Raw genomic sequence first — 12,326 nt, forward strand, 5'->3', positions numbered from 1 at the left:
CTTCTGTGAAGTGCCTATTTAGTTCCATTACCCACTTTTGATTGGATTATTTGTGCTTATTTTTTTGGTGTTAAGGTTTTTGAGCTCTTTGTATATCCTGGAGATGAATAATGTTCTGAGTTGCAGATGGCAAAGAGTTTCTCCCATTCTGTAGGATCTCTCTTCATATTCTTGATTGTTTTCTTTGCTGTGAAGAAGATTTTAGTTTGATACCATCCCATTTGTTGATTCTTGATATTACTTCTTGTGTTTTAGGAGTCTTGTTGAGGAATTCAGTTCCTAAGCCAACCTGATAGAGAATTGGGCCTACATTTTCTTCTAGTAAGTACAGGATCTCTGGTCTAATGCTTAGGTCCTTGATCCACTTTGAGTTGAGTTTTGTGTGCGGTGAAAAATAAAAGGGTTAAATTTCCTTCTGCTTCGTATGGATTTCCAGTTTTCCCAGCACCATTTGGTGAAGAGTCTTCTTTCCAATGTATGTTTATAGTGCCTTTGTCTAGTATTTATGTGGGTTTGATCAGACAATAATTGTAGTATTTGCTTTCAACCAGCAAACAAAATTTAAAGAACCCAAAGGAGGAGAAGAATAGTCTATTATATTGAACCTGGAAAGGAACCATTTCTGTCACTGTCCCTTCATTCCCACCCACGTTTTCTTCTGGTGTCATTTTAGAGATGATCTGTTGGTGAGGAGTTCTCAGTATTTTTTCATCTGAGAATATTTTTATTTCACCTCGTCCCTGCAGGATATTTTCACTTGGCAGAGAATTATGGACTGACAGTTCTTTATTTCAGCACTTGAAAAATATTGTTTCACTTTTTTTTTTTTGTTGTTCTCATAATTTCGGATGACAAGGCTGCAGTGATGCAGAGTGTTCCTCTACAGTAATCTATCACTTTTCTTTGGATGCTTCCAAAAATTTTTTTCTTTGTCTTTCGTTTTTAGCAGTTTGATTATGTGCCGAGCCTAGATTTCTTTATCGTATTTGGAGTTTGCTGAGCTTTTTTTTGATTCCACAGGTGTACGTCTTTGACAAAATCAGGGAGTTTTCAGCCATTATTTCTTCAAATATTTTTCTATACCTCGCTCCTCTCTTTCTAGAACTTGATGACACAAATGTTAGACGTTTGAGGATCATCCCACAGGCTCTTTAAGGGACTGCTTTTCTGACTCCTCCTCTCTGACATCTTGCTGGTGCATTTGGATTCCCTGACATTCTTGGTCCTCCTGCCAAAAAGCTGGGATTTATTTATGGAGTTCTGTGATGCACTTCCTGTGACCATGCCTGTTATTGGGACCAGGCAGTGGAAGACAAAGAAAGGGAAAAAAGCACCAGAGGTTTGTCCCATTTTCCTGGGAGCCCCCAGCACTGTGATTGGAGAGGAAGTTTCCCCCTCAGAGTTTGAGGCTCCCTTTGCTCCTGACTTCACTGCTACCATATGATTGCTTGGAAGCTGGGGTGCAAGATAATGCAGAAAAGAAATAAGAAAGGGAAGCGGGGGAGAAGGGAAAAAAGAGAGGGGAGAGGGAGGGAGAGAAATGGGGCACTCTCTGAACCTTAGGAGACTCCAGAATCTTTGTTCCTCCATGCTCTCTGGGCAGGGTTTATGGCTGCACTCACTGAGAGTGTGCTTAGGCACATTCTGTCTTAACTGGAAATGAAACTTTTGTTGTTTTTTTTTCAGTACTGGGAATTGAACCCAGGGACACTCTCCCACTGAGTCATTATCTCCAACCTTTTTTCTTTTTTTAATTTCTAGACAGGGTCTCTTTAAATTGTTGAGGCTGGCCTCCAACTTATGATTTTTCTGCCTTAGCCTCCCAAATCACTGGGATTATGGGCACGTGCCTGCACCTGGCTGGAACTTCTTTTTCTTAGGATTTTGACTAAGATTCCATTGAATCTGTATGTCAACCTGGGAAGAACTGGCAATTTTGCTATGTTGAGTTTTCTGATCTATAAACAAAGTGCATCCTTCAATTTATTGAAGGTCCTTAATTTCTCTTAGCAATATGTTGCAGTTCTCAACACAGATAGTACACATCTTTTGTCTGATTTATCTCCAAGTATTTTGTAGTTTTGATGCTATTGTAAGTGTTATTGTTATTTTAAATTTCTGATTGTTCTGTTATATAGAAACACAACTGCTCTTTTGGCCTTGTATATTGTGATCTTGCTAAACTCACTTATTAGTTTTAGTAGCTTTTAAAAATAGAGTCTTTAGAATTTTCTACATATGTGATCAGATTATCTATAAGCAAAGATAATTTTACTTCTTTCTTTCAAATTCTGATGCCTATAATTTTTTTTCCTTGTCTCAATGCATTGCCTAAAACCTCTAGAACAGATGTCCTTGCCTTGTTTTTGATTTTAGGGAAAAAGCATTCAGTCCTTCATTATTGAGTACATTTGATTATATATATATGTATATATTGGCAGGTAGATATCAGTTTATCAGGGTTTTTTTTTGGTACTGGGGATTCAATCCAGGAGTGTTCTACTGATTCCCCTCCCTTTTTATTTTGAGACAGAGTCTTGCTAAGTTGCCTAGACTGGCTTTGAACTTGTGATCCTCTGTCTCCCTAGGGATTTCCCACAGCTCTTGTTTTTTTTTTTTTTTTTTTTTTTGTTCTCCATTTCACTCTCACTTCACTTCTGTGGCATTCCTGTGGTTGATGGATCCTGCAACCCATGTTAATTCTTCTCTGCTTAAAATAGTGGTGAATATTCAGGAGCTAGAAGTCTACTGGTAACAGAATTTACCAACAATACTTGGTGCATAAAGATAACTGAGTAATATTGTAGTGGTACCCCATTTCTCCACAGAAAAGTGTTAACTGGGCTTCTCCAGAAATCTTCACCATGGCTGATTTTAGGACTGTCAGCAAAAGAGTTCAATGTAGATAAACTTCCTATTTTTGTGTTTCCCTGTTTTACTTGGCCATTGGCCGGGAAGAAATCAGCACTCCATGTGCTGGACACCCCCTTACTAGTTTTTCACAAACATGTATCCAGTAGTTTGTAAAAATGTGTAAACAAGGCCTCTGGCCTTGAGCTGGGCTTCACAGAGATGTCTACATTTCTAAGATAAGAGAAGTTACCAACTGGGCTCCATGGTAACAGCTGGCAGGGGGAGGAAAGAAAGGGGAGAAGAAGCTCTCCCCTTCTCAGGTGTTGTCCTACAAGAGTTAACTTGCCCAGAACAGTGAACGAAAAAGCTGCTTTTATGTGAACTTCTGCAGACTGTGAACTTCTGAGCCCCTCCCCTTACATGCTGGGTATAAAATTCTGAAACTACTTGAACTCGGGGTTCAGGGGATTGATTACAGCAGAAGCTGTGCCCTCTGAACCTGGCTGCAGCCAAATAAAACTGTTTCCTGCTATCTTTGGTGCCTTGCCTCGTCTGTCCCCACCACAATATCACCCTAATACCAAATAGAAAGAAACTAGAACTTTTAATTTTATATTTAGCCAAATGATTAATCACACAACCCACACCTCCCATAGGGGATGTTCTTGCTCCCAAATGCCATTTAGGTCACTGCCACCATTTCATTCTTGGTTAATGTTTGGCTTCATGTTAAGAAACCAATGTGGGCTGGGGGTATGGCTCAGCGGTAGAGCACTTGCCTAGCGTGGGTAAGGTCCCAGATTTGATTGCCAGCAGCAGGGGAAAATAAAACAATATAAGAGTAATTCAAAACTATTGATTAAAATAAATCAAAGTTTACTACTTCGGGGAGCTGAGGTGGAGAGAGAGAGAGATTATCAATTGTTTCATGTTTCAATTTTTACATTTTGCTTGTAAAAGTTTCGAACAGAAGGGCACTGGATAGAAAGCAAAAGCCTTTCCTCCTAGCCTTTTTATTTCTTTCCCCACAGGTACTGGATTTTGGTAGGCCTTTGTGTCTTCTTCCGGGATTTTCTATGCATATCGAAGTACTGTGTGTATGCACAGGCATGCGTGTTTGTATTTTGCAGCATGCTGTACAGAATGTAAGTAGGACTTTTCTCTTGACAACATTTCTTTCCATTTTATTACAGATATATTTCCCTCATTATTTTTAAAGACTGCCTTAAACACCACTATGTAGCAAAACAGTTTTGGTGGGCATTTGGTGTGTTCCCAGTCTTCTGATTTATGCGTTCCTAAGAATACATCCAAAAGATAAATTACTACCTGGAGTAGAATTGATGAGCCAGAGCATTTTGGAGTTTGAAGGACATTGCCAAATTGTCACCTCATGGTATACGGTCAATTTACATCCCCCACTCCCTGCCTCGCACATCCTGACCAGCACTGGATTTATCAGTCTTTTCATTTTAACTCATTTGGTTGGTAAAGAAACTGTTAAAAAAATTTTTTCAGTGCTGGGGATTGAATCCAGGGCCTTGTGCATGCTAGGCAACTGCTCTAACCACTGAGCAACACATCCAACTAATTTTAACTTGAGTTTAATGTTTCCCATACCTTTATTTTATTTATTTATTTTATGGAGTTCTGAGGATCAAACCCAGTACCTCACACGTGTTAGGCAAGCGCTCTCCCACGAAGCCACAACCCCAGCCCTAATGTTTCTAATATAGAGTGCCTCTTGTGTAACTTTGGCTCTTGGAAGCTTGCCATTCGCCATCCATGCCCAGTAACCACGAGCATAAAGAGGACTGACTGAATAAACTAAGTATTTATGTAATCATGGAATTTAACTTAACTTTTACAAATAGACAAGCAATTGTTTGAAACCAACAAAGTTTTGAGTATTCACTCTTTTAAAAAGTATGCCTTCATTAAATAGATAGTGTAACCTGTTTAGAATGGTAGTTAGAAATGTCTGGTGCTTTTCAAATCAATGAATCTACCATCTAAAGAGAACTAAAGAAAAGAAGCATATTGGTTTTTTTCTTTAAAATACTTAACTTGAATACTTTTTTAAAAAATATTTTTTTAGTTGTTGATGGACCTTTATTTTATTTATTTATGTGTGGTGCTGAGAATTGAACCCAAGGCTCACACATGCTAGTCAGGCACTCTTACACTGAACCACAACTCCAGCCCTTAACTTGAATACTTTTAAAGAAAAAAAAATATACTTATAAGGTTTTACAAATTCTGTGGAGAAATGTAATAACTAAATTTATAAGCATTTTTTTAAAGGAAGTACTTAGGAACAAACCTAACAAGAAATCAGCTCTTTTTTTTTTTTTTTTTTTTTTGGTACTGGGGATTGAACCCAGGGGACTTGACCACTGAGCCAAATTCCTAGCACTATTTTGTATTTTTATTTTTAAAGACAGGGTCTTACTGAGTGGCTTAGTGCCTCACTTTTGCTGAGGCTGGCCATGAACTCACAACACTCCTACCTCAGCCTCCTGAGCTGTTGGATTACAGGTGTGCACCACCATGTCCGGCTAATAAACACAAGCTCTTAATGAATAAAATAATAACATTCTAATGAAGAATATAAAAGAAGATCAATAATATAATACTGTATATTACTCAAATATATAAACTCTATGAGAGCAAGTTTTATTTATTTATTTATTGTATCCCCAGTGCCCAGAACAGTGCTGGCAAATAGTAGGTGCTCAGTAAATATATGTTGAATGAATGAATAAGTATGGATGGGAAGGCAATATCATACAGATGTCAGTTGTTACCAAATTCATGCATAAATTCAATGCAATATCAATAAAATCTCAACAAAATTTCTCATGGAACTAGACAAACATTAAACAATCCTTAAGAAAGAATGTTTGAATGTTGAAGATTCTTTTGAAAAAGAAGAATGAGAAAGGGGAATTCAGCTTACCAGAAATCAAAACATATTAGAAGATTATAGAAATTACACGGATGAGGTATTGATGCAGAAATAAGTAAATAAATTAGTAGATTGGTAGACTAGAATAATCTAGAAATAGCAGTTTAAGGTAGGTGAAAAAAGTGGTGTCTCAAGTCTGTGGGAAAATGATGAATTATTCATTTAGAAGCATTGGGACAATTGATTTTCTGTTGGGGGATAAAAATTAAGGTAGATCCCTATCTCATATTATTCATACACAAAAGAAATTCTAAACGGATTTAGCAAATTGCATATAAAAAATAAACTATTAAGGTCTTGTAAGAATGTGTAGGAGAAATTTCATGATTTTGAAGAAGGGAAGATCTCCTTAAAGAAGTGAAAAAAGGCAAAATCCATGAAGAAAAACATTGATGTTTGACTACCTCAAAATTAACACACTGTAAGCCAGGCACTGTGGTGCATGCCTGTAATCCCAGTGGCTTAGGAGGCTGAGGCCGGAGGATCGTGAGTTCAAAACCAACCTCAGCAATTTAGCAAGGCCCTAAGCAACTCAGTGAAACCCTGTCTCTAAAAAAGATACAAAAAAGGGTTAGGGATGTGAACTCAGTGATTGAACCCCTGAGTTCAATCCCTGGCACTAAAACAAAAAACAAACAAACAAACAAAAACCCACACTGTAAAAAAATAGAAAGTGATAAAGAAAATATTTGCAACATACACTACTAAAGTTTTAGTGTTTATTCAGAATATAAGATAACTTTTATAAATCTATAAAAGAATGACAATCCAATAGAAAAATGGACAAAACACAGGAAATTCCATAAGTTGTAATAAAATAAAATAACATCCAAGCCAGGCACAGTGGTGCATGCCTATAATTTCAGCAACTTGGGAGGCTGAGACAGGAGGATCACAAGTTCAAGGCCAGCTTGGGCAACTTAGCAAGGCCCTGTCTCAAAAATGAAAAATAATAAAAGAGTTAGGGATGTGTTTCAGAGGTTAAGCAGTAGCCCTGCTACCAAAACAACACCCCCCAAAAAAAAATCCTCAAAAAACATAACAAAAATCAGATACAACCTCATTTTTCATCAAAGAAATAAAAATTGAGAATTGAGCAAACTCTGTGATACTCCTCCTCCTCCTCCTCTTCTTCTTCTTCTTCTTCTTCTTCTCCTTCCTTCCTTCCTTCCTTCCTTTCTTTTTCTTTTCTTTTCTTTTCTTTTTTTTTTTTGTTACTGAGAATTGAACTCAGGGGCACTTGACCACTGAGCCACATCCCCAGCCCTATTTTGTATTTTATGTAGAGACAGGATCTCACTGAGTTGCTTAGCACTTTGCGATTGCTGAGACTGGCTTTGAACTCCACCTGCTTCAGCCTCCCAAGCCGCTGGGATTACAGGCATGTGCCACTGAGCCTGGCTGGTATCTTTCTTCACCCATGGGACTTTGACAAAGTTTGGAGAGCAGTTTGACAATATCTAGCTACTCAAATTTTAAATGCACAAAACCTGTGGCCTACTTTCCAGTTTTTACCCTGGAGAGCATTCGTGTGTGTGCATGTGCAAGGAGGCTTCCTGCTGCACTGCTTTTAGTAATAAAAAAAAAAAAGAAAAATGTCAACTTTCATTAAGAGAGGAATGATGACATAATGGAGGGAGAGCCCAACTAAAGAACATTATATAATTGTTAAAAAGTGAGATTGTTTTTTAAGTAGTTCACCAAACATCTGCAAGATGTATTTTTTAAATTAATTAATTAATTAATTATTTTTAAAGAGAGAAAGAGAGAGATAGAGAATTTTTTAATATTTCTTTTTTAGTTTTTGGTGGACACAACATCTTTATTTTATTTTTATGTGGTGCTGAGGATCCAACCCAGCACCCAGCGCATGCCAGGCGAGCGCGCTACTGCTTGAGCCTAGTTTGAACTCTAGGTGGACACGATATTTTTATTTTATTTCTATGTAGTGCTGAGGACCGAACCCAGTGCCTCACGCGTGCTAGGCGAGCGCTCTACCTCTGAGCCACATCCCCAGCTCTTGCAAGATGTATTGCTGAGTGAAAGAAGCACGTAGCAGAACAATACATACAAGGTGATACTATTTATGAAAAACTAAAGGCAGCAGAATATTTCCCACATGTCCAGACACATGAATGAATAGAAAGCAAAAAGTTTGGAAGGACAAACCCCAAAATGACAATAGTGTTTATGTCTACAGAGGGGGGGAGGGGAGTGGAATTGGGGATGATGTAATAACCTAATTTAAAGGGAGCTTTAATCGGATCTTTAATTTTACATTTTGTTCAATATTCATCGTGTGTAGAACTCAAAATTAATTTTAAAAAGATTTTAAAGAGAGACCAGCAATTGGGGTGTCTAAATAGCCACTGTTCTGTCTCATCCTCAGCTTCCACAGCCTTCTGGAGATACCTCCTTCTCTCCAACCACGTGCAAGTCTCTCTCACTCTCTTCCTCTCCCTCCCTCTCTCTCTCTCTAACACACACACATACACACAGGAAATCTGGCATAATCTCAACTGACTTTCTTTCTTAAACAGCATTAAGAAAGAACAAGCTGTTTTTGCAAGCAGTAGCCTTGAGGGCTGTTATCCCACTGGCCGTTGGGCTAACCCCTGGGTGGGGGGATGGGGGTGTTTGAGAAAGCTGCGTGGGGAGCAGGGAAGACAGAGTGTGCTCCCTCCAATGACTCAAGTCATAACATGTGGCGGTTCCAGCAGTGCCCTCCAGAGGCCACCCCTCAAGGTGGAGAGCTGGAGTGTGACTGATGGCACAAGGCTTGCTTGAGACCTCTTCCCAGGGAGCAATATTTCTTGGTTACTCTTTTTTTTTTTTAGTTGTAGATGGACATCATACCTTTATTTTATTTGATTGATTGACTGTGGTGCTGGGGATTGAACCCAGGGCCTTATGTATGCGAGGCAAGCACTTTGCCAACTGAGCTATATCCCCAGCCCCTTTTTCTATTTATTATGTGGTGCTGAGGCTTGAACCCAGTGCCTCATACATGCTAGGCAAGTACTCTACCACTGAGCCACAACCCCAGCCCCTCCTGGTTACTCTTCATGCTGAGAAATCTTTGAGTGTCAAACATACCTGGGCCAAATAGGCCCCTGGTGAGGGATCAACAGAGGTACCGGCAAGGGAAGATGCTGGCCTTGCAGGGACCACAGTTGGGTTATTTTTAACTGTTTGGAAACAATTTTAAGTCTCAGAGCATCTCCAGCCCCTGCCTTTGTGGCTCCCGCAGGATATGAACTTCTCAGCAGGTTGTCAAGTGTGTTGGGTCCCAAGCCCCTGTCTGCCTCCCCAGCCTCCTCCTGCCTGTTCTTTGAACTTGAAGTAGAACAGTCTGAATGAAGCTTTATTGTGTCAAGGCCTTTGCTGTATCATTCTCTGGACCCAGAATGCCCTTTCAACCTGGGTCTACTTGGTCAACTTGGAAACAGTCTTAAGAAGCAACTCTTCGAGGAAGAGTTGATCAAAGTGAATTTTGTTATTGTTTTTTGTTTGTTGTGGTGTTGGGAATTGAATCCAGGGGTGCTCTAACACTGAGCTACATCCCCAGCCCTGTGTGTGTGCGTGAGTGCTCGTGTATATATACATATATTTAATTTTGAGACAGGGTCTCATTAAGTTACCCAGGCTGGCCTTGAGCTTACGATCCTTCTGTCATAGCCTCCTGAGTAGTTAGGATTACAGGCCACCATGCTGGCTGATCTAGGTGCCTTGACATTTCCTAAGGACCGTGCACAAGCTCATGCTGTGCCATTTGTTTGCCACTGTGAGTTCCTTGAGGACAGGCTCATGCTTTGCTCGGTGGAATATGCCCACTGCCCAACACAGTACTTGGCTCGTGCAAGGTAGGTTTAACCAATAAAGCATATAAAATCATATAAAATATGTAAACCCTGGGAATGATATTGACCAAATTCTATTATTTTGTTGTGTGCATATATGAATATATAATCATGAATTCCATCATTATTGTAATTATAAGGCACTAATAAAAATATAGGGAAAAAGTCCCTTCCACAAATATATGCAGACATAAAAATGAAGTACACCTGCAACTTTTTAATAAGTACTAGGGATTGAACTGAGGGGTGTTCTACCACCGAGTAGACCTTTTTATTTTTTACAGAGTCTCAGTAAGTTGTTCAGGCTGGCCTCGAACTTGTGACCCTCTTGTCTCAGTCTCCCTAGTCACTGGGATTACAGGTGTGGGCCACCACACCCATCTATAAACCTGTTTATTGATGTAGGTGTTCAGGCTAAAACTGTTAAGTACTAAAAGTAGGTTTCAAAATAATAGTTAAAGTTGTTCTTATCACTGTTTAAAAATACATCTAAACATGATATATTGAATTACTGAGTATTGGTGACTGGTGGGATTATGGGAAATTTCTATGGTTTATTTATATGAAAAACAACAACAAACTTTGAAAGAAAATGGCCCACACTCTAACGTGGGTGGTTATAAACTTAATTTACTTTTACTTTTTATTGATTTGTATTCTCTAACTTCTCATCCATGAAAATATATTACTTCTAGCCAGGCATGGTGCCCCACACCTATAATTTTAGCAGCTCTGGAGGCTGAGACAGGAGGATCTTGAGTTCAGCAATTTAGCAAGCCAGGCTCAGCAATTTATCAAGGCCCTAAGCAACTCAGCAACTTAGTGAGACCCTGTCTTTAAATAAAATGTGATAAAGGGCTGAAGATGTGGTTCAGTGAGTAAGCGTCCCTGGATTCAATCCTTGGCCAAAAAGAAAAAAAATATTATTTGTAGGCAAAGAAAAAGTATTTCCAAAGTCTATTAGAATTCTAGAACCTGATTCACACAGAGCCACTTGACCAAGTTACATATAAAAAAAAAAAAATCACTGGCAAAGCAAGACTGGAAAATTGGTCTCCTCTCTCATAAGCCTTGGGCTCAGTTTCTGGGCAGGTGACCGAATCCCTGGGCACTTTGGGAAGATGTTCTGGGTTTGTTGTTGTCCCTTGTTCCTTGCTCAAGATGTTGTCTGGTCCTAGAAGAAAAGAAAAAGCAGGAAGGTGGCTGAAGGTAGGAGGCGTGGACAGACCAAAACAGGACCTGGGGGCCATGGTTGTTGGCAGGAGCTCAGCCTGAGGAAGGCTCAGAGGGTGGACAAACACAGATAGAAGTTACAGGTGCTCTTATCCCTGAGAATGGCAGCCCCTCTGCCAGTTTTTCTCAAGGGAGAAACTCCCTCCTCTTCTATTTCAGAAGAATCTTGAATCATTAACCCAGTTCCTCCCAACTACACTGATCTTGTCCCAGAGAGGCTCTGGCCGTGTCATCCAACTGACCCACTAACCACAATTAGCTTGTTCTTTCCTGGTTCTTGAAATCCAGGAGCAGATGGCCAGGGTGTTGGAGACAGCCCCTCACCATAAGCCAAAAAGAAAGCGGAGGGAAGAGGGATAGAGGAAGTTAACTTGGTTCTGAGCCTGCAGCTCCCAGAGTCCTTCTGGTGAAACCCAACGGTCTCTAGCCAGACTTCCTGTCCCCTTGGCCCCACCAAGAACTGGGGGCTGCCTCCTAGGCTGCCCACAAGGCCAGGTGACTGTTGGGATGGGAGTGGCCCCCGGAGGCTGACTTGGTCAGCATCACTCCAGGTTTCCCCTTCACCCTCCCTTGGGGGTCACTGCATCCTCTATAATCCCTTAGGCTGTTGTTCCTGAATTTTGTTTCTTTCAAAGGAATCCTGGATACTGCTTAGCCAGAATTTTGGAGGGTTTAGCCATTAGTTTCTCTCTGGGACAGCTGTGATATAGGCATACAGTTAGGGAGCTGAGAAACCCTGGGATGCGGGTGGTAAGTTCAAGAACTGGGACAGTCCAACGACATGGCCTACACCTGTAGTCTTCTGCTAGGAAGAAGAATCACAAGTTCAAAGCCAGCCTGGGAAACTTAGCAAGAGCCTATCTTTTTAAAAACTATTATTTATGAAAAAAAAATATATATATGTATATATTTAGTTACACACACACACACACCTATATATATGTATAGTTGTTGATTGATCTTTAATTAATTAATTAATTATTTTTTCAAAATAATTTTTAGTTGTTGATGTACTTTATTTTTTATTTATTATTTATATGGGGTGCTGAGGTTCAAACCAGTGCCTCACACGTGCTAGGCAAGCACTCTGCCACTGAGCTACACACCAGCCCTTAATTTATTTATTTATATGCGGTGCTGAGAATCAAACTCACATGTGCTAGGCAAGCACTCTACCACTGAGCCACAACCCCAGCCCAAGAGTCTATCTTAAAATAAAAAATAAAATAAAAGTGGGCTGGGGGTACAGCTGAGTGATAGAGTGCTTACCTAACATGTACGAGGCTCTCACTCCCAACACTATAGGGGAAAAAAATCTGGGGGCAACCCTGGTCCCTTCTTTTGTCCTTCTCCCCCATTTCAAGGGCTTCTGAGGGAGGAGAGAGTTCAGTCTCTTGGGATAGACCTCCCTC

The sequence above is a fragment of the Marmota monax genome, unplaced genomic scaffold (genome assembly GCF_021218885.2).
Source record: "Marmota monax isolate L192 unplaced genomic scaffold, Marmota_monax_Labrador192_F-V1.1 WCK01_AAM20220418_F8-fsc00064, whole genome shotgun sequence".
Classification (NCBI taxonomy): domain Eukaryota; kingdom Metazoa; phylum Chordata; class Mammalia; order Rodentia; family Sciuridae; genus Marmota; species Marmota monax.